Source organism: Amblyomma maculatum, chromosome 11 (genome assembly GCF_055883805.1).
Source record: "Amblyomma maculatum isolate TAMU_Amacu chromosome 11, ASM5588380v1, whole genome shotgun sequence".
Classification (NCBI taxonomy): Eukaryota; Metazoa; Arthropoda; class Arachnida; order Ixodida; family Ixodidae; genus Amblyomma; species Amblyomma maculatum.
The window spans coordinates 155,004,871-155,027,734 of NC_139354.1; the positions used below are offsets into that span (position 1 = coordinate 155,004,871).

Below are 22,864 nucleotides of genomic sequence, written 5' to 3' on the forward strand. Positions count from 1 at the left end.
GCAGCTAGAGGCTGCAACGAGGAGCTGTGATCAAAAGACACAACTCAAGGCCGTCCAGCAGGTCTCGGCAGCTCTAGAGAGGCAGCGACCGAGCGAAACCGAGGAGAGGGGGGGCAGCACCCCCAAGAAAAGGGCGGCGGCCCTCTCGAACCCGCGGAAGTAGCGAGGGACGTAACAAGACCTCAAGGAGCACAACGTACGAGACTGACGTAGTGGCCGCGTCGCGGTAAAAGCTTGTCCTCCCTGCTTGGAGGGAGCCTAACCGATTCTGCAGGCATTTTAAATAAAAGTTGTTCTCTCTCTCTCAACACTTCAGCCTGGAAAGGTGGTTCGAGTTACCGTTTTTCGCGGGGCTCAAAACTGAAAACGAGTCGTGTCCTGCATACGCGAAAACTCAGAGAAGCCTTGTTTCAACTGCGAAACGCTTTAAGCCAGCGTGTAGAAAGACGTAAAGGTTCACTCTTACTGATGAAGTTTACTTGTCAGAGATCACTGCAGTCCCATGGCAAGTCTGGATTTCCGGCTTGTCTAACTTTGCGAGAATGGACAAGGAGATGGAATGGATGCTAGAGATGGACAGGACGCAGCCCTCCGGGTAGTAGCTGCAGAATGCCGACGCGGCCTTGCTGCTAGGCCTACTGCGGCTCCGCGCAGCCTCAGCGTTGATAAGATGTCAAGCATGGGGACGCCAATGGACCCTTCGGTAGTCGCTGTGACTTGTGCAAGTACAACGGCAGGCTGCGGTAACGAGCCGTTACCTGGGGCTAGCACTTGGCCACAGAGCAATGTGGACATTACTTCGAATACGAGGACAACACTCGGGGAGCTACCCGAGCTAAACGATACACATCAGGCAACGGATGTGCATTAGGAACACGTCACTCACGCTTCTCAACGGACACCCCGGATGGTCAAACTCAACGCACCACAGGCAAAGAAGGTAAGGGCCGCCCCTGAGAAGCTAGCTTCTTATCCAACACTAAATCCTTCAGAGTGCATATCAGACCAACACTGCAGTTTGATATCACAAAGATACCCACCAGATCTATACCGAGAGTGATAGGCGCAGCGCTTGGTACCACAGATTACTAAGGGCTTAAAAGCCACAGGGCATCTAAATGTCACACTACATTTTGCCACACTTGAGGATGCAAGCAAAATGAGCGCAGTAACACAGATTCCAATCACGGCAGAGGAGTATCTTCCTATCCAGACGTAATTTGCGTCTGGTCCGAACACTGAGCGATGTGTTGTCTATGACTAGACCTGCAAGAATCCCTGGAGACGGTGACGAGAGACCTCATATCAGGAACACATACTGTGTTAGCTGCACGTCGTATGGGGAACAGAGGCACTTTTTTGATCACATTACAGGGACCGGATACTCTTCCAGACAGATTTTACTACAACGGCCGCGTAGTGCGACCCAAAACGTATAAACCTGGTCCAGTGTACTGTTACAGGTGCTACAGAGGAGGCCATATGCAGAAAGTTTGTCCATATGGATTTAACTCCGAATACATAACTGAATCGGGAGAGATAAAATTCAAATGCGGCCTATACAAATCTGATAACCATGGTATCACTTCCTCTCAGTGTCCGACAAAAAAGCGAAAGCTCTATTTAGCAAGGGCTGTACGACGGAAACAATGTGTACCCCTATGAGGTTAAAAACAAATTTCCAGCTCTGGCCGAAGAGCTGTTTGAAAATCCTCCTAAAGAAGAAGAGCCTGTTGTGGTGGTTGCACAGAACAGTCCATCTCTTGCTTCTACGCTGAACAATGGACGACGCACAAAACAGAGCACAGTGGCATTCACTGCTGATGAATGTCCGGAACTTGAAGACTGCACAAGCGAGCAGGATGCACTAGAAAAAAATAATTGCGATGCTTTCAGCACAAATCGAACAGCTGCGACAAAGGAAAGCGCATATAGCCTAACGTCGAAAGGAGAGTTCAGAAAAAGAAAGAAACGCTTGCAGGCAGTATGACAGCAAGGTTAGGGGAAGCTCTGAATTGTAAACCTGGCGCTAACACAGCAATATGGGAGGCGGTACTGGACACACGTACGCAACTGACACACCCTATTCAGAGCAGCTTACATCATGGAAAGAAGTAGCCGAAACAAGTGGCAACATATTTCACAAGGGAACTGCAGAGGGCTCTGTAATAAATTTGCGGAAATAAAGACAAAATTATTGCACGGCAAGCTGCATTCACGGGCGTTCTTGATACAGGAACACAATAGGTTATATTCAATAACAGGATTTATAGGGTACCAGTGTCCTTCTACCCTGACAAACGAGCAAGAGCAGAGGTCGAAATGCGAGAAAAACCTGCCGTCTATATTAGAGCCAACATTCCCCAAACGCCACTTGACTTATGCAAGTGGGGCTACACTCAGCAGGGAGTAGTTGCTGTACTCACGCGTCCAAACAAAACGCACCTTATATTAGTGTCCGTGTACGCTCGGCCAAGAAACAGAGTACTTAATCTCGGATGGGTTAAGGATGTTCGCCACTCATACCCTGGAATTGCGTACTAATCGGTGTAGATTTTAACGCTCCGCACACTGTATAGGGATATGATTAGGTTTCTAAAAGGGGTGATCAAATTCGTACTGCACACACAGAAATGGAGTTTACACTGCTAAATCATCCAGGAGTCGCAACACTACCTGCAACACAAACACGTTCAACAGACGTGACGTGGTGGAAGGGCCCTGTATCGTATGCGTTAGGGACAGCATGCGCAGTGCGGCGTCAAAATGTACAACTGATGCGCAACAGCCGATACGCTGCTGTCCAAGCCATCTGTATAATTACGCGTTGCTCAAATAAAGCTGCGCTCTTTTCCCCATTGCTTTCGGTGTACCATGAATTCGATACATGGTGCCAGAAGTGGCTAACGCCGACGAGCAGATTGAAGAAATAAGCCACAAAATGGATTTCTTAAGGCCACTGGACGCACTTCACGTGAAAGGTGACATGGCAAAGAATTGACAGCTGCACAAGCAGAAGTTCCATTTTTTTCTGACGGCGACAGAACCAGCAAAGCCTCGACCAGAGACAATGAAAATCTCGCTAATGCTGACTATTGCAGGTGATGAAGCAATTGAGGTATTTAACACCTTCACTTTTTCAGAAGATGAATGCAGCATTGACTACGTGACGGTAATCAAAAAGTTTGACGACTATTGCGCCACCCAGAGCGCTACTTATTCAGGAAGCGAGTGCAGGAACCTGGCGAGCCATCAGAGCGCTTTTTGAGGTATTTGAAGAGAGAAGCACGACTTTGTAACTTTGCTGCGTTACTCGATTCAGTGATAAGAACCAAATTGTTTTTGGTATAACTGACGACAAGATACGCGAGAAGTTATTGAGAGATAGTAAGCCCGCCCTCCAGAAAGCAGAACAGATCTGCAAGGCTGCCGAAATAGCCGTGGCGCATCAGGAAATATGGGAACAAGACCATCATCAGGTCGACCCAGTCGAGAAAACGACCTCTACCCATCGTGAGAGACAGCAGGCCTATATTTGCCAAAGCTGCGCACGAACGCACGCAGCACGGAGTTGCCCTACTTTTGGTCGTACTTGTTATAAATGCCAGTGGAGAAACAACTTTGCAGTCTCCTGTAAAGCAAAGTAGCAAATAAGTGAGCTCACTGGTTTCGAGGAAGAGTTTGATGTACTCAACGTGGCTGTCAGAAGCACTGTCCGTGAGTGCGATTGGCTTGCGCAAGCAGAAGTTGGCAACTTGTCGGTTTGCATGACAGTTGACACCGGTTCACAAGCCAATATTCTTAACCTCAGTGTCCTAAACAAGATTCTACCAAAGCCACCGCTGAAGCCCATTTGCGCGGCATTGCGTTCCTTCAGCGGAAGCGAAATTCAACACTTTGGCACGATTAGTAGGGAAGTGAAGCTGTGTCACCTAGGAATTCTATTTGTCCCACGCCAATTGTGCAATTTGTAGGGTTTAAAGTCAAGCCAGCTCGTTCTGCCGCTTCTAGCGCTAGTCTCAGCCGGTCATTGTGCGCTTTCGTCGTTTTGCCTCAGACTAACACATCGTCAACGTATACACTAACGCCTTGTAGCCCATCGCAAAGTTTGTTTTTTTTTTTCAGGAGAACATGCATGTTTCTTTTTTACAGCGCGAGGATATGAGGCGGCAGCACAGTTGGCTGCAAAATATTGTTTTTACTCAAGTTGAGACATCAGTCTAGAGATCTACGCGTAAAAAACATTTATTTACATTTCGAATATTGCAGCACTGTTCTTGATCCTGAATAATATACACATTTAAAAGTCACTAGCATAAAACAAGCAACTTTTCACTTCCTTGAAAGCATTGCAGCTCTTCTTTTCTTAGCCTTAGCATTCGCATCGGCTACATCATCGTTGACTTAGAGAATAAAAACCAGCCAAGGGACGAGGACGAAGGAAGACGATGTACACACGGAAGCTGGAACTAACAACTGTGCTTTATTGAAATAATAATATTTCCCAAGAAACCTTGCAAGGCATGCGCAGCTCGACGTCCAACACACAGCATAAAAGTGACAAACAAACAGCAACGCTTCTGAGATAGCCAAGGTACTAGGGTCTTTGAGATAAATAACTTATTGCTTTCTGCATCAACAAAATGGATGCTGTGCTAATACAATTATCGCCTTGCATACTTATGTAATAAGCTTCAAGAACTTCGCGCTCTACCTTATCCTTGCCCCTACCAAGAAATGTGACATTTGAAAACAGCGGATAACCACCGCAATCCATACAATGGCGAGACAAATTTTTTTAGCTCCGCTGATGTGTGACAAAGAGTTGTGATGCTCTCGCTGCCTATCATTAATACACCGGCCAGTTTGGCCGATGTAAACTTTTTCACATGTTAGAGGGATCTTATAAATAACACGTGTGGCCCAAGGAATATATCAATCATCATGTCGCGTCGAGCATACAGGGGAGTTAGATCTGCTATGAGCAACATGAGAACAAAGACTTGATAGCTTGCAAGGAGCAGAGAAGGCAACCTTAACTCCTTGCCTCGCTGCAACTTTTTTGATATTGTTACTTAGCTGTATTCGCTGTTCGTGATGAGGATGAAGAAGTGAAACAGACTCCGAGAAGACGACGACGCTGAGTGTCGTCGAAAACGGAGGTCGAAAAGATGCTAACGAACGACATAATCGAACCTTCCAGTAGCCCCTGGGCATCCCCTGTTGTGTTGGTCAAGAAGAAGGATAACAGTTGGAGATTCTGCTTTGACTACCGTCATTTGAATAAGATAACCAAAAAAGATGAATATCCTCTTCCGCGCATCGACGACGCGCTTGATAGTTTGCACGGAGCCAGCTACTTTTCATCCATCGACCTTCGTTCCGGCTACTGGCAGATTTCTGTCGACGAGAGAGACCGTGAAAAGACAGCGTTCATCACCCCTGACGGCCTCTATCAATTTAAAGTCATGCCTTTTGGCCTACGTACCGCCCCTGCAACTTTCGAACGGATGATGCACTCATTGCTGCGCGGCTTCAAGTGGACGACTTGTCTTTGTTACTTAGACTACGTCATTGTTTTCTCGTCCACTTTTGACAGCCACCTCTCTCGCCTTTCTACCATTCTCGAGCTATTCCGCCGCGCCGGCCTTCAACTCAACTCAAAGAAATGCAGTTTCGGCCATCGGGAAATCAAAGTGCTTGGTCACTTGGTTAATGCTTCCGGTGTTCAGCCTGACCCTGATAAGATACGTGCCGTCAGAGATTTTCCCAGTCCGCGTTCATCCAGCGATGTCCGAAGCTTTATTGGCCTCTGTTCCTATTCCCGACGATTCGTCCCGAACTTCGCAGTCCTTGCTCGCCCGCTCACCCAACTCCTCAAGAAAGACGTTTCATTCTATTGGGGGCCTGAACAAGTTGCAGCTTTCTCAGAGCTTATTGCTGCTCTAACTACACCACCAGTCTTGGCCCACTTCTACCCTTCCGCCAATACTGAACTCCGTACCGACGCAAGTGGCCATGGAATAGGAGCTATTCTCGCTCAGCAACAACACGGCCGTACAAGGGTGATTGCGTATGCCAGCCGCCTCCTCTCAACACCCGAACAAAATTATTATATTACAGAGCGAGAGTGCCTGGCGCTTGTCTGGGCTATTACGAAATTCCGCCCTTATTGGTTTGGCCGCCATTTTACTGTGATAACAGACCATCATGCCTTGTGCTGGCTTTCCTCTCTCAAAGATCCTACTGGCCGTTTGGGGCGCTGGGCGCTACGATTACAAGAATACACCTTTTCCGTCGTCTACAAGTCCGGCCGGCTTCACCAAGATGCAGACTGTTTGTCACGTCATCCTGTCGACTCCCCTAGTCCTACAGACTCTGACGATAATGCATATGTCTTATCTGTCTCCGCCTTTGCCAACATTGCCAAGGAACAGCAACTAGATCCTTCTCTGCATTCTATTATCCACCGTCTTACCTCCGACCGCCCTGACCCATCTCTCGCCTTATTTGTGCTCCACGAGAACACCCTATACCGGCGTAATATGCGACCAGATGGCACAGACCTTTTGCTCGTCGTTTCACAACACCTGCGTTCCACCATCCTTGAACAGTTCCATGATGCTCCCACGGCTGGCCACTTGGGTGTCTCTCGCACATACGACAACCTGCGCCGACGTTTCTACTGGCCGGGGCTCTACCGCTGTGTCCAGCAGTACATTGCCGCATGTGAACTGTGTCAGCGTCGGAAGAAGCCCACAATTTTGCCTTCAGGTCATATGCAGCCGATACCCATACCAACTGACCCCTTTTCTCGTATAGGCGTTGACCTCCTTGGCCCCTTTCCAGTTTCCACCTCGGGGAACAAATGGATCGCCGTCGCCTACCGATTACGCTACTCGTTACGCTATTACCCGAACCATCCCGACCAGCTGCGCCACAGACGTCGCTGACTTCCTTCTAGACAACGTAATTCTTCATCATGGTGCTCCTCGCGAACTACTAACTGACCGTGGCCGCTGTTTCCTGTCGCGAGTGGTTGACGAAATTCTCCGTCTGTGCTCCGTCCGCCACAAATTCACCACCGCATATCATCCCCAGACCAACGGCCTCACGGAACGTCTAAACCGTACCCTCACAGACATGCTGGCCATGTATGTGTCTGACGACCATCGAGATTGGGACGTTCATCTCCTCTTTGTCACATTCGCCTACAATTCATCTGTCCATTCTACCGCTGGATACTCCCCATTTTATTTATTATTTGGCCGACACCCGTTACTACCCTTCGACACCTCTCTACCCGCGGCAGACGCCACCAGTACTTACACCAGTGATGCCGTCAACAGCGCTCATGATGCCCGCCGGATAGCTCATGCCAGGCTCTCTGCATCCCAAGACTCTCAAAAGATTCGGTACGATAGCCGCCACCGTGATGTCCACTACACTCCTGAGTCTCTCGTTTTGCTGTGGCTCCCGTGCCGTCGAGTGGGCTTGTGTGAAAAACTTTTGCCCCGTTACACTGGCCCTTACCGTGTTTTGCGCCCCGTGACCGACGTTACCTACGAAGTTGAATCTGTGGTTCCAAAGTCCACGTCCACAGCTCCAACCTCCGAAATAGTGCATGTGTCCCGTCTAAAGCCCTATCATCAACGTTCTATTTCGCTAACATAGACCGCACCGGGACTGTGCTTTTCCCGCGGGGGGGGGGGGGTAGTGTTACTTAGCTGTATTCGCTGTTCGTGATGAGGATGAAGAAGTGAAACAGACTCCGAGAAGACGACGACGCTGAGTGTTGTGAAACCGGTGCCCTCATCAACGTTAGTTGTGCGCGGACAGCTTTGGGACTGTAAATCTTTCACGTAACAATATTATGGGAAATTCCATGCACGTACGGCATCACCTCAAGTTTCCTTCATTCAGCTTCAGTAAGCTTGGGCACTTTTTCATTGCCCCTCTTAACTCTTTGTAGCAGCGATTCCGCCACAGCGTTCAGAAGTGCATTTGGGAATCCTGCGGCCAGCAGCCGGCCAACCTGGCCAACCGGCCAACGTCGAGCTGCGCATGCCTTGCAAGGTTTCTTCGGAAATGTTATTATTTCAATAAAGCACAGTTGTTAGTTCCAGCTTCCGTGTGTACATCGTCTTCCGTCATCCTCGTCCCTTGGCTGGTTTTTATTCTCTAAGACTATGTAGTACCAACTTACCCAGATTTAAACCCTCCTTCATCGTTGAGCTTGCGGCAAAAGTTTTTGTGCAGAATGTTGGGTACTGCTCCACAACACATGCTTCAACAGAAGCTCAACTGTGTGCCCATCTTCGCAGGTGTCAAAATCTGATGACTTTTGATCTGCAAGCAGCTGTAATGTGAGTTCGGTGACTAGACGGCGCTGGTTCGGGCTCCTCAATGACGCCGCTTTCTTGGACATTTGTTCAACAACAACATAGTTGTGGATAACAGCATTTACAGTAACCAACGCTGGGAAAATGAGGCCACCTCGGTCTATAGCTTTCGCCAAGTGATAGTATTTGTGGGCTGCAGAGACAGTGATAGTCTTGTCGACGGTCAATGCTGCCTGACATTTCGTGCAGTTTAATTTCGTGAGAGTCGCGTAGACTGCATATCCTGCCACGTATACCAGGACGGGGATATTGTCTTCTATTTTTGACAAGACACATCCCGTAAATTCAACGTTACAATTAGGATGCGGTGTTTCTATTTGCTTTCGCAGATCTTCCCATTGCTCATCGAAGGAGCTATTCGGTCCGCAAGCTCTTGCGATTGTGGGCAAGGTATTTTGCAGCTGTAATTTAGTTTCACTCTCGTAGATTTGCCTAAAAGAAACATGATATTGGGAGCTAACAAGTTGCCTGTATGTCCCGAAGTGGTCCTCTAAGCTGTCCGTCTGGAACTTGCCGAGCAGTACGTATGAAAGCTGCAGCTCATCGAAGCGTTACCTGCTGACTTCAACCAGTGCGTGGGTTGTTTGATGCAGAGAAGCATGGGTTTTCTTTGTGAGCACCCCGCTGTCCAGATCCTTCTCTTTCCAAGAATCAAGCCAGTCCAAAATATTGTAGAGAAAAGCCACCTTCATGTCATCCTCTGAAGGAAAAACTGGCTCTTGAAATCGGTTATTCAGTCGTTTTCCATTCCATGGGGTTTTAACATTCACAACCTTCCACCACTGCGCTATAACTTCAATGAAACTCGGTGCATCTTCGGGAAAGAGAAAGTTGTGTCTTTCTCCAAGAGCGCTGGTGGCAGGGAGTCCTTAAAAATCTGCAAGGCGAACTGTACATTCTGCCGCTGAAGGCTAGACGGGTACAAGGCTTTTCTAAAGAGCGAGTAACCGTACCTCAAGAGCTGATCGCTATCCAGCTTGTAAGCTTGTATGGTTGTAGCAAACGATGCTGTGCGTATGCGTGGGGGCTGATTGGAATTTTCATTGAAGTCAGGAAAATAAAAGCATAGTTGGTCGTTTTTGTTTTTTGGTTGAGCCAATTATTTCAGATGCATTTGTGTGTATGCACTGGAACAATTATAAAAAAGAGAGATTTTGATGGGTCAGAGGGGTGCGGATATAAAATTGCATTTGTTGTCGGCGTTGTAAATTGAGACATTGCCTTTCTGTTCACTGAATGATTGTCACTGACTACACATAAAACTCTGTAGCCAATATTTTCTAGCCCCCATATCACATCTTTCAGTAAATTGTGCAGAAACTCCCCATCGGCTTTGTGCACTGGGACGATGTCGGCCACTTCCTTGAAAGGGCATGCGACGCTCTGTATCGTGAAAACGAAAACACCAGTAGCGACTTCCGATGAATTCAGTACTGCACCAGTTATATTGCCTCCTTTGTAATCAAAATATGGTTTATTATGGACTTCATCGACCATCAAGGTAACAAAGCGCTGGCGATCATCTAGTTCGGAGATCCTCTTTGTAACATAATTCAGGAAAGTAGGACCATGATGTTTCAGTCTTGAGTTCATACCTAATCGACCGAATGGTCATAGGGTGGGGCAGGGTGACATATCCATAGCTGCGGATGTACTTATATGCGTGCGGTGATGCTGTAAAAAGAATGCAACAATAAACCATGAATTCAACGGAGCAACGGTCTCCGCTCCAAATTAAAAAAAAAGCAGGTTCGCTCAGGAATTCTATTGATTTGGCTTTGTCGTCGGCTGGTTCAGCAGCAGACGAATAGTGTCGCCGATGTCTCCATTTGCATCGCCAGAATTTGAATATAAACCCTTGTCCCAATTATGAACGTTTTAGAGGATTTCTATTATTTCTCTTTTGCTTCTGGCTGCACTCGGAATGGGCAAGTTAGGGCCCAGCCTTGTGAGCGACTTCTTCCCAAAGAATAGTGTAATACTGAGATCTGATTTTATTCCAATTGAATATTTAATCCACGGAGCTTCGTCCTCTACGATGTGCCCCAACATGAGAAGACCACGGGACTCAATTACATGCCAGAACTGTGCCTTATGGCTTCTGACTTCGCTAGCAAGGTCCCTTAAGGTGGTGAGTTTGTCCGCTTTCTCGGCATTGCGTAATGTCTGAATTGACTCAGAAATTGCTCTTTGCATTGAAGTAGCTTCCAGGCGTGTTCGCTTATCCTCTGGCTCCTCTCTTAAAGTCTTTGTGCTTGATAGGTAACTAGGGCAGCCTAAAAATAATGATGGAATTTCACCTGACCGAAGGCGCAGACGCGACTACTCTGCTGTCGTCACTCGACCTGTAGCATCGTCGACATATGACGCCTCTCGTACGATGTCGTCGTCTGTGAAGTGATGCTCACAGACTTAAAAAAGAAATATTTGTCTAATATAAGAAACAGCTAGCCTGCTACAAATAAGAACCCATGATCGAATATTAAATACACATTTAGAAGTACCCAAAAATGTTTTGCAAGTTTGGCGGTGCTAAAATTCAAAGCTACAAAAGAGAACGAATGCAAAAAATTATTCATCTCTTACCCTGGAATGCTCAGAAGGGACGAAGTTTTTCCGTCAAATGGCACGTATCCATGATTGCTGCAGCACTTTATCTTGCGGGAACTTAAACACATGAACTTTTGGTCCCGTTTTATAGTTACCTCGGCACTGAGGCACACAACATTTGTTCGGCATTTTTGCGTTAATGTCGAAGCGTCATCACAGCACTCGCGCACAAAAGAAATAGACGGCAGCCAAATAAGCCGTGAGTACACCATCGGACACGAAAGACTACTGATCACTCCTGCCGGAGCCACGTGCAGTGGATTCCTGGATTCCCGTCTAGGAATTCAAGGAAGGCATGCTTGGAGCAGACCGGTTTCTCGCGCCCCGTCGCGACTTTCACGGCAGAGGAGCAGAGCAGTGTCGCGACACCGGCCTCATCCTTGTGACGTTGCTGTGACGTCAGCTCTCAGCGCAGAGGCCTTAGGTTTGTCTAAGTGGTGTTAAATGAACTGAGAGAGAGAGAGAGAAAGAGCGGCTTCTTCTGCAGCTATGTGGCCGCTCCGCCTCCTAACTGCTGAGCCGCGTGACGCCACCTTCTCTTCCTCAATTTTAAGTTCACGAAAAGTAAGTGAGCGGCTTTGGAAAGAGATCGGCAAAATCCGTGATTGCGGCTAGTAGTGCTATGCACTAAAAACACGCAAGTTTTCTTATTGCGAACCTTGAGTGTGATTGCCGGAGTAGAGCGCGCTGTTGTAGAAATAAATTGAATCGAAAATTTTGTAATTTCCGAGATTGACGAGTGTCTTCGCGTGGTCGTAAAAATGTTTATTATTTATGCCGTACATGTTTTTTTCACTCTCATTCTTCGTTCACTCCAGGTGGGGAGAACGACTAACGGTAAACTCTTTCCTGACTTGGAGTGTTGTAGAAAGAGAGTGTCGGCCAAGAATACGCCCGAAAAAAATCTGTCTGCACGAACAAAAGTTAAGAAACACCTGTCACCGCGAGTAATGGAACCGTTATCCTTCTACTGCTCTCCCAAGCACGTAAACCACTACACGATGCTGACGTTTCATTCTTTATTGCCTTTATTTCACAAAAAAGCACTCTGGTTGATCTGTCAAAAGTCAAGACGTTTACATGCATTGCCTGTAATTATAAGAACTTCTAAATGGTCACTTGTACCAATACTTTGATCGAAACACCGTGGATCAATAAAGAAACTTTATACGCAAGTTCACATAACAGAGTTTTCAAATATCTGTTATCTGTCGGACAGAATCCCCATAATACTCTAAAATAGCCGGGAAATGACGATCGGCGCTGCGAAAAGCCATTCGATTTTTCCACATGTTATGCAAACCTATTAGCATATCATATCGCGGAATTCCGTCATGACTGTCTACGACTAAGAGCCTAATTATATGGTATCTTAAAGAAAAATCATTGTCGAAAGTCTCTTATAGGACATTCCGAAGGAAAACTTCCTTTCAATAGTCTACAAGAATATGTTCAACAGACTACGTTTTTCTGCCTAAAATACAGTTCACACCCCATGCTACAAATATTCCCTTCTCTGCCATTCACGCCTTTGCAGGCAGAACTCCTACATGCAGCTATGAAGAAGGATGTTTTCACAGTAGGCAGTACACAGGTTTCAATACGGTTTGCCCCCACCCTGTAGAGTGTAATAACCGGCACGCAGGTACATGCAAGACTATTTCTACAAGATCTATTTAAAAGTGTTTTCCGGTGTGTTTGCTTAAAATACCCATTGGAAATTGGGCATATATCAACCGTGCGGCTTGGGCAATTTCATGAAAATAACTATGCGTTCCACCAGAAGCAGAAATAAAATTCGAAGCCAAATAGGAAAGGTTTAAATACATGTGTAAAGATGAACGCAGCTGCAGAGCACGTGAAATTACCTACAGAAAAAGGGTACGGTAGAATCTCCTACAAAATAATTTTGAAGCAGTTACTCATGCAGCGAAGATATATTTGCCGTGAAATCCAAATCAGGAACGTTGGATATGGATTGTTTTCAGTACAATCAACGGCGGATTGGACCTTGCTCGGGGAATCCCCCACGAAAAGGTCTGTCAGCACCGAAAAAATATTCCTGCCAAATAATATCTGTGAGATTAATTATAATGGCAGGAATACTTGCAATCGGGCGGAAATGTTAGCAGCTTTTCCAGTTTTTGCGGAAAACGCTTTTCAGGCCACATGGCTGACTTCAGGAAGTTTAAAAGCGAACTTCTTTCGAATTGCCGCAAATAAATGAGGAAAATATGCTGCGAGTAGAGCACTTAAAATTAAGTCTTCAAGCGTATTCACAAGTTGACGAATGGAAAGTCGACAAGCCCTAACGGTCTTACTGCATCATTTTACAGAATCGTTAAGCATAAAGTATTTTCCCCAAGTCTTTACAGAAGCATATGAATGCAAACTATAGCCTCTAGTTTTCTCACTCCTGCACATAATACTGATACCAAATACTGATGACAGTATATCACTGAAAAATATTTCGGGTTACCGTTCAATTTGTTTGACAAATGTAGTTTATAAAATAAAGAGGTTGTAAACCCTACTTAAAGATGTTACGAAGCGGCAAGCCGATGAAGATAGGAGACAGAACATGACCGATGGCGATGATAGATGACGTTTAATAAATGTTCGCGGGCCTAGCGCGAGCGCTCCTGCCCGCGCCACTGCCCGCTTGTTCTTCCTTGTCGTCCGTAACATGACCCGGGGCCACTGAGCGATCGTCCCGATCGTGGACGAGGAAGTTTAGCGATGTTAATGATTTTATGGCATGATGATGAGCGTGTCTGGATGCTTGAAGAAGAAGAGGAAGAAGGAAGAATAGAACGGCTTGCCGGTACGATGTCTGATGCGTGGGTGATCCGCCTCCCTTGGAGCTGTCAACCATCCGTCACCAGAGTCCATGGGACCGATGGCTCGAGGTCACGTCGGGCAGCTTGGGCGGGGGTTGCGTGTTCGTGTCCATCGGTTCCTTCGGGTCATTCGGGTCCTTCATCTCGGTTCTGATCGGTATGTCTGTTCTTGTCTTCAGGTCCGGGCTGGGGGCTGGGCGGTGGTAGTCGTTCAGGTCTGGGCTTGAAGGGCTGGGGCGAAGCTGCTCGGCGATGTCCCTGGGCCCTCGGTGATGGTCCCGGCTTGAAGATGGCGTCGATGCTCCAAGCCCAGGATGGGGATGCCGTACGCCGCACCTTCAACCAAATGTTACGAAGCGGCAAGCCGATGAAGACAAGAGACAGAACATGACCGATGGCAATGGTAGATGACGTTTAATAAATATTCGCGGGCCTAGCGCGAGCGCTCCTGCCCGCGCCACTGCCCGCTTCTTCTTCCTTGTCGTCCGTAACAATATTCTGGCATAAAATGTCGAATAATTGCTACGAACATTCAAGTAGCCGGGAGTGACGCCGTTTAGCATTGCTTATGGCCGCCAAGTCACCACAACACTCGACGCCATGCTACCCCATGTCGAAGAGCACCCCGATGATGGCGTTGCGTTCTTTTTGCAACGTGCCGAAGAACCCCGCCAGCTCGCTAAGCTGCGCATCCGTGAGCAGCAGGTGCAGGATGCGCGACACTACAAGTTGCGGCACCGCAAGGTTGAATATCAGACAGGTGATCTTGTCTGGGTTTGGTCACCAGTTCGACGACGCAGACTTAGTGAAAAACTCTTGCGTCGCTACTTCGGCCCTTACTGAGTTCTGCGCCTCATTGGCGCTCTCAACTATGAAGTTCTTCCTCTCGAGGCGCCACGATCAAGTCATGCCGCACGCCCAGATATTGTCCACGTCGTTGGACTCAAACCGTATCACGCCAGGACGCCCTCTTTGTGAGTCCGTGAATTGTCTCTAGCATCAGGTCGATGCTTCTTCACCGGGGGAGCAAATGATGCCAGTGTTATAAAGACAAGGCAGAGAAGCAGACGACGACGAAGTGGCCCTCTCGCGCTCGGACCGTACGCCCCTGGACTTCGCCAACACCGGGCTCTCTGTGTTACCGACTCAGTGGCCTTCACACGCCTTTTCACCAACGTGACATCTCTCGAGTGCAATGTCTATGCTGTCGTAGTCATGCTCCAAGACCAGGAGAAAGAATTTCGCAAGGTTTCACTAGACTTTTCAGGTTTTCAGGTTTTTTATTGTCAGAAATGTATTACACAAATTAGTATGGTTCTTTTGGTACACAAGGAGGTCCCAAAGCGAAGCTGTTCGAGGGATCTTCTATGACAAAATGCTTGAAACAAAGGCAAAAATATGGCAAAAATTGCACATTAAAATATGATAAAATCCATCATAAACAAAACAGCGATACATTAAAAAGAAAGACATAACCTTGTGGTTCTATTTTGCTAATAAAAATGTTTTGATGTTTTTCGTGAAGAGCCTATATGCCTGAACCGTTTTACATATATACGAGGGAAGTCAATTCCATAGAGTTTTGGCTGAAAACAAAATGGTTTGTTTGCCATAATTAGTATTAACTCTGGGAAGTAGCAAATTGTTGCTTTGCGAAAATCTAGTCAGATTACTGTTTATGTGGGAAGAAAGATGACGGAAGGGCAGTAATGACAGTGTCGCCATTGCGAGTACTGTATATAACATAGCGATATTGTAGCGAAAGACAGACAAGAAACACGAGAAGACCGAACAACACGACCGATAAGTTCCCACAAATTTTTTTAGACGCACGCAGCACATTAATACGCCAAAGACAAGATATCACATGTGCTAACGGTATCATTGCCGGAGAAAAGACAGTTCCTTATCACATAAACAAATCGACGGAGTGCTAACACATATATCTCCGGAAGCATTTATCGTCTCCGCTTCAATTATTGCACGTCTGGCCATATTGAAACTTCTTGCTAGCACAGAAGTTTGCTCAAAGTGTGGCTTGAAAGTTCTCGATTTACAAGAAGGAACGTTATCCACAAGTGACCTTCCATTCCCGTTCTTTGCGTTACGTGCGTGCTCCATTAATCGTCATTTAGGTATCGTCCTGTTTGTCCCATGTAGTGGCCACCGCATGATAGACGTATCTGCTACACGACTCTTTCAATGCAACGTACGAAAGGCTTCTGATGACGAGTCGTGCAGGCACGTGCTCCGTCAGTGTTTGTTTTGCTAATCTTGCATAAAGAAGCGAGTTTTTTCGGAGCCGTAAATACGACGGTTGTGTTTGCCCTTCGCCCAATTCTCTTTAGATTATGGGAAATTCTTTACATATACTGCATTACAACAAAACGTTTTCTTTCATCGAGCAGCGGAGGCTGGTGACCACCATTGAATTTTCTCAGAAGCTTCTCGGCAACAGATGCCTCGACCTCTGCAGGGTACCCAGCCTTAGTCAACCTTGTGGATTGCTGATTAGAACTTTCGTTCAGCTTGTGCGTACACGATTTGTTGAAGGAGTTCTGAAAACAGATGTTGACGATGGCTGTTTTTACGAGTTTTGCATGTGCGTAATGATAGGGCAATACAGGTTTGTTACTACGAGGCTGGTAGGCCCAGCAAATGCGGTTAGGGTGGAAGGTCAAAATAAGATCTAAAAACCTTATAGATTTATTTGCAGTCAATTCAGTGGTCAAAAATAGTGGGTTAAAGCATTCCTTCATGATGGTTAAAAATGCTTATGGCCTTTGACTCTAATGAGCCAGAGTCACTGCGAAAAAGGATAAGAAATGGTCAACAAATCCAAAGATTTGCAACACGTCCATACCCTCAAGGCGACTGATAACAGTCTTGTCAAGTTTAGAACAGTCTTGTAAGAAAAGTAAATCATTTCGCTGTTAAGAATTCCGACGAAATCATAGAGTTTGTCCAAGATGTGCCTGGTGGCATATTAATGCTTTTTCTGTTGGCTTTAAGGATTTATATTACTCGTTGCCAAATGACAAGGTGATCTGCTGTGTTGAGGAGTGCATTGAAGATTTTGGGTGTGTTGCCTTCCCAAACACGACGGGTATATCAGTGGGTAGCTTCCTAGAACTTGTAGCATTGTATTTAAAATCAACGTTCATTAACTGGAAAGGTAAAATGTACCTTCAGAAGGACGGGATATGTATCGGTTCATGCCTGGCCCCAGTTGTAAGCAACATGTTTTTATCTAAACTTGACAAGACTGTTATGAGTCGCCTTGAGGGTATAGACGTGTTAACGATTTCATAATCCTTGTTAGCAGTGACTCTGGCTCTTAGAGCATATTAGAAAACGGTAAATATGTAAAAGGCATGCCCTATCGGACCCCCAGCGTTTTTTTTTAGAGTAATTTCATCACATTGAGCGCTTGGGATGTTTTTTTCATTAAGTTGTTTATGTGTGGAAGAAAGATTAGGTTTTTTGTCAAAGGTGACACCTAAAAATATATGTTCTTGGTTAATGGGTATTGGATTTTGGCTACGGTGAAGTGTAGGGTCGCTTTGCATTCCTCGTCTCAACGCGAATAAAACAGCTATTGTTTTTTGTACAGAGAACTTAGAATTATTTTTTTCTGCCCACGCGGATATCTTGCTTATATTGATTTGTATTTGTCTCTCGTAGATTGACAAGTTGGAAGGCGTATATGATATTTGGACGTCGTTTAATAAAGAGAATACATTATGGACCTTAGGATCACTTTTACTAAGGAATGCATCTTAACTATAAAGAGTGTAGTGCTTAAGACATAACCCTAGGCATCTTGAGGTAACAGCGCGGAACACAGGAGGGGAGCACAAGTTTAGAGGACGACACAACGAGCGCCGCGCTTGTTGTGTCGTCCTCTAATCTTGTGCTCCAGTCCTGCGTTCCGCGCTGTTACCTCAAGATGCATAACCAACATGCCCAAGGTGCTATTACAGCCCTAGGGAACGGCATTTTCCTGCACGAAGCTAGTTCAAAACAAATGAACCTAAGCGGATTTTGAATGTACGGTTGGTTAGGAAGTCACTCAAGCAGCCTAGCATTCTTCCGCGGATAGCTAGCTCGACTAGGTCATGCAGGATGCCAAACCTCCACGTTGTATCTTAGGCCTTCTCCAGGTCGAAGAAGACCCCGATACAATGCTGTGTGGAATGAACGCTTCCGTGACTGTGCTTTCAAAGCGGACCAGTTGATCAGTTGCAGAAGATGATTTTTGAAGCCCGCACTGATATATATCTAGTAGTTTCCGGGACTGGCGAACAAAAGTGAGTCGGATGTTTATTATACTTTCAAAAGAATTTTATATACCGCTAGTTAGGGCTATTGGTGTGTAACTGGCAGGCTTCGTAGAGGGTTTTCGGGGTTTCAATAATGGTACTATTACTACTATTTTTCACGCGTCACGTATTATTGTAGTTTCCCAAATTTTATTTAAAAATTTCAACAGGGCCTCTATAGCAGCCTCAGAGAGGTGCGCATGCATGCTGCCTGGACCTGATGCTGCATTTTTTACCGCCTAATAAAACTGTATTCAGTTCTTTTAATGTGATTGGCCTGTTGTATTCTTTATTTGTGCCTGCATGAAAGGGAAAGAAAAGTTTTTGTTCCTCTGGTATCGCCTTGTGTTTTTGAAATGCGTCTGTATAGCCTGAAGAGCTCGAACCTTTATAGAAATGCTCGCCCAATATGTTCGCCTGTTCTTCGAGTGTTGTTTGTATCCCTGGTGTCGTCAACATCAGAAAAATAAATGGTGTGTAATTGCAGGTGAACTTTCGGACCTGTTCTCACATTTTCTTTGCAGGGATTGAGCTGTTAATGTATGCGATATAATTATTCCACGACGTTTTCTCGGCATATCGCCGCACGTACCGCTCTCTGGCTCTTGCCTTCATAAAAGCGATCAAGCTCTCTGTAGTTGGGTATCGACGGAAGATGCCCCACGCTTTGTTCTGTATGTTTTTTCTGCTTTGCACTCCTCCATCCACCATACCTTGTGCTTTTTCCTTTTAGTGTTCGGATGTTTGTGGAATAGCTACCAGAGCTGCTCATTTAATGCATGTAGAAAAACTTTCATTTATTTTGACTATTGTTAGTTTTTCGCAGTACTGCTTTTCCAATGTGGCATTTGCTTTAAAAACTGACCAATCAGCGAGGTTAAGCTTCCAACGCTGTGACCTTCTTGAGATGATGGGTATAGAGGATAATAATTTTAAAATGGTAGGTAATGGTCACTACGCCTAGGATCATCTAAAACATCCCAGTTAAAATCATTAAAAATGGAAGGTGATGAATGGGATAGATCTAGACAGGTCATTTTGCCCGAGCGGGGGCAGCAGTAAATGTCCTTTACTGTGCTTAGGAGACATATGTTGGTTGATAATATAAAATTCTCTATTATTTGACACCTTCCAAAGCAGCACACCACTATTGAACCATCGGTGGTCCAATGTTGGAAAACCGGTGTTTCAATATCAGCCCTACGTTGGCTCACGAAGAAATTACTACTTTTTCCTACATTGGATCATCGTTTTTTGCTATCATTGGTCCGGCGTTAATCCACTATGGCACTACCAATATGCGTTTACTACTGGCGTTTCCAATCATAGCTCAATTATGACGGCCTTCCTAATCCATTGGCATTCCAAGGTTGGGAAAACAGTGGATTTCTTATATTGTTATATAAATGGCTCTCCCATTCATGTCCCGCTATAAACCTGGGCATTTCGTAGACATTTGCAAGTCGTGGAGCAGTTTATCGTACATGATTAAACAACTAAATTTTGCTATTTTAAAATGTAAGGAGGGCACACATTTAAACCTCTCATTCCGATCTTTCTGTGGCACCCAGTGCAACGTATCTTTTTACTCGCAAGAAACAGCAACACATTCAAACACAGGCAGCAAAACGATTGAGAAAAAAAAAGTTTATTTGACACTTTGATACATGCATTCAGTGCCTCCTGGCACAACACGCACGGGAGGGGAATGTTCAACTACTGGCTGTTTTATTCGAATGTGAACAGCATCTCAATATTCACAGTACATTTATTCAAAATTGTATACCTCTCTCGTATCATTGTTTAGCTGCTGACGATTTAAAGCAACCCAATACTAACAGGAGACTGTTCGTTATTTATAAAATGCCAGGAGGAAGTGCTCTTCGGAGGGCGCTCGGGTCATCCAGGGAGGGGAGGTTACGCCAACTGATGACGCGCCCAGTGGTTCAGAAGATCTGCAGGGATAGGAACAGTGGCTATCTGGAGAGGATGCGTGCGATTCCGGCAACCATTTGAAGATAAAATCCTAGGAATCAGAAGCAGCCATTCCTTGCTCTCACAATGACATCTGCAAAAAAAAAACGAAACAAGCGTTACTGAACAACGCAGAAATCCGGTTAACTGTTCAAATCCACAAGCAATAAAGGATGCGCATACATGTCATTCCAAACAATGATGGCAAGATGGCATTGTAGGCGGCTGGAAATCTGCAGCAGAGCCAATTGGCGAGAGATGAACTCGAATGGTGGCGGAGCTCGGCTCCGATTGAAGGGCATCTTCTCTTTCACTCGTTCTTTTCAGCGGTAAAATTTCAGATAACGTCATAATTAATTACACCAAGGTTATATTTATCTCCGCATACAAAACGGCGGAAAAGTTGTGAAAAAGGAAAAAGAACAGGAAATGAAATTGTAGCTATAGATACGAAATATAAAAGTGAACATTCCTTGTTGTTTTGGAATAGACATATACGCTAATTAACAAATTAGACTAGCTGTTGCCTGGTACCTATTCGCTCTGAAGAGAGAAAAGGTAGAATGGTATACCTTTCTACAACAGTTTATTTTTGTAATTTCATGCAGACGCTCGCATAGGTGGTTAAATCCGCAGAAAGCGTATATTTCAATGCAGCTTTGGTTTGTACAGCGTAATATAAAGCAGCACATATCTACGCCAGCAAGGACCTTGCCGAATTTTGCACCTTGAGCAATTAATGTGGGCCTAAAATGTGGCATATAAAAAAGAGTACGCAAGCATTACGCACTTCCTTAGAAAGATTAAATGCAAATGAAAACGCTCGCTATTTCTGCCGCTATGTTGCAAAAAAAGCTATTATGAGCAGTTGCGGCAGAACTACAAAGTTCTAATTTCGAAATATTCGGCTTGAATGCCGCCGCTTATGACAAAATTGACTATCACTTGCATGTGAACTGCCGCAATGCAAGAGCAAGCGCTTCTTACTTCCAGTGGATGACCGACGTGCACTCTGTCGCAACAGATGGTAGACGACATGACAAAGATGGTCCGTACCAAGACGAAAATTAAAATTCTCACCATTCGTGCAGCATTGCTTTGCGCACATGCCCAGCTTGAGAGTTCTCATAAAGTTGTCGAGAACTTGTCCCAGCATTCTCATTCTGTATTCCTGTAAAAAAGTGCAAATTGTCCCATTACCGCAGTATTTCCCCACGTATGAAGAGATGAAAATGCGGGGTTACTCACATGTAGGGTCTTGCGCACAGAGCTTCTGAGACCGTAAGCGCTCTCACAACATGTCAGATGAGGCTTTTCGTTTCCGCAGTCTAAGAACATCTCCAAATATGCTGAGTTGAATTGTGGGACGGTGAGTCTTGCTGGAGGATGCAGCGATGACACGGAGACGCGGTCATTAACACAAACAATGAAAACTATTTACTTTTAAATTACAAAAGTCGTCGACAAGAGACACTGCACGAGCGTCTTCTTTCCCGTCCAGAAGGCAAGTGTAAAGGAAGGATTCAGAGCCAAGAGCGCCTGTTTCGATGGGCAAGTACATTTCCCTTTCTCTCTAGCCCCCCAGGCACTGACGAAGAAACCGGATGTTGGGTGCGCAGCAGCGAGCACTGCCGAGTAGGTGCATGAGTCCCGAAGCGCCGGTCATCAAGAGCCCCCCATGCCGCGCACATCAACGCAAGAGTAGGGGGGGGGGGGATACAGGTGACTAAGAAGCAGCGCACTGGAAGAGCCACCCCGACCAACTCAAAAAACCCTATTCTCCCACACAAAAATAGAGGGAGAGACAGAGGGCGACTGAATGGAGCAGCATGCAGTCGGGCGAGAGAGAAAACAGGTTCGAAGAGGTGAGAATAAAAAACAAAGAAAAAATTGCGCCTTGCAAGGCGGGGCATAGAAATCTACAGGGTAAGGGGTCGACCGGGAAGGGAATGTTGGAGATGGCATTTCAATGATTGTTCAGTCACTGGCAAAACTTCGTGCGCGGAGTGAGTGCGCCCCCCCCCCCTCTCTCCTTCTTCCCAGCTGCGAGCGCGTGGCCTAAACGCGTTACGCGGGTTACAGCAATTGCTGACACGGTCGCGGGTCGCGAGCTCATATACACACTTTATATTAATTTTACTATGCCTCTAACCTGCTCCTTCACCCTACCACAGCTTCTTTTATTTCCACTTAGTGTCTACTAGTTGTCTCATTCATTCCACCAGCCCCGAATCCCACGCTCTCGCACGAATATTTTCCTTCCTGTTTTTTTATAAAATAACCTCTTGCCTCAACGACTTTACAACGAACTTAGCCACTTATTTCTCCAAAATAGCTCGAAATACTGTTAAATGTGCGGCAGTGTGGCATGGCCTGTTGGTTCATGGTGGAATAAAAACGCTGCTCACAAAAAACTACGGATCTAAAACACTTATTAAAACAGTAATGCAGCCCCGCCGGGGTGGTGCAGTGGTAAGACGCTCGACTGCTGTGTCGGAGTACCCGGGTTCGAACCCGACCTCGGCGGCTGCGTTTCGATGGAGGCGAAACGGAGTGGCGTCCGTGTGCTGTGCGATGTCAGTGCACGTTAAAGAACCCCAGGTGGTCGAAATTTCCGGAGTCCTCTACTACGGCGTCTCTCATAGCCTGAGTCGCTTTGGGACGTTAAACCCCACAAACCAAAACAGTAATGCACACGGATGTGGGCTTTTTGCTA

At 46.0% G+C, this 22,864-nt stretch overlaps 1 pseudogene; it reads right to left on the reverse strand.

The window, feature by feature from the left end:
- Positions 1-11,141, reverse strand: part of LOC146175219 (uncharacterized) — a 95,354-nt pseudogene extending 84,213 nt beyond the window's left edge.
- Between the last annotated feature and the right edge of the window lie 11,723 nt (positions 11,142-22,864).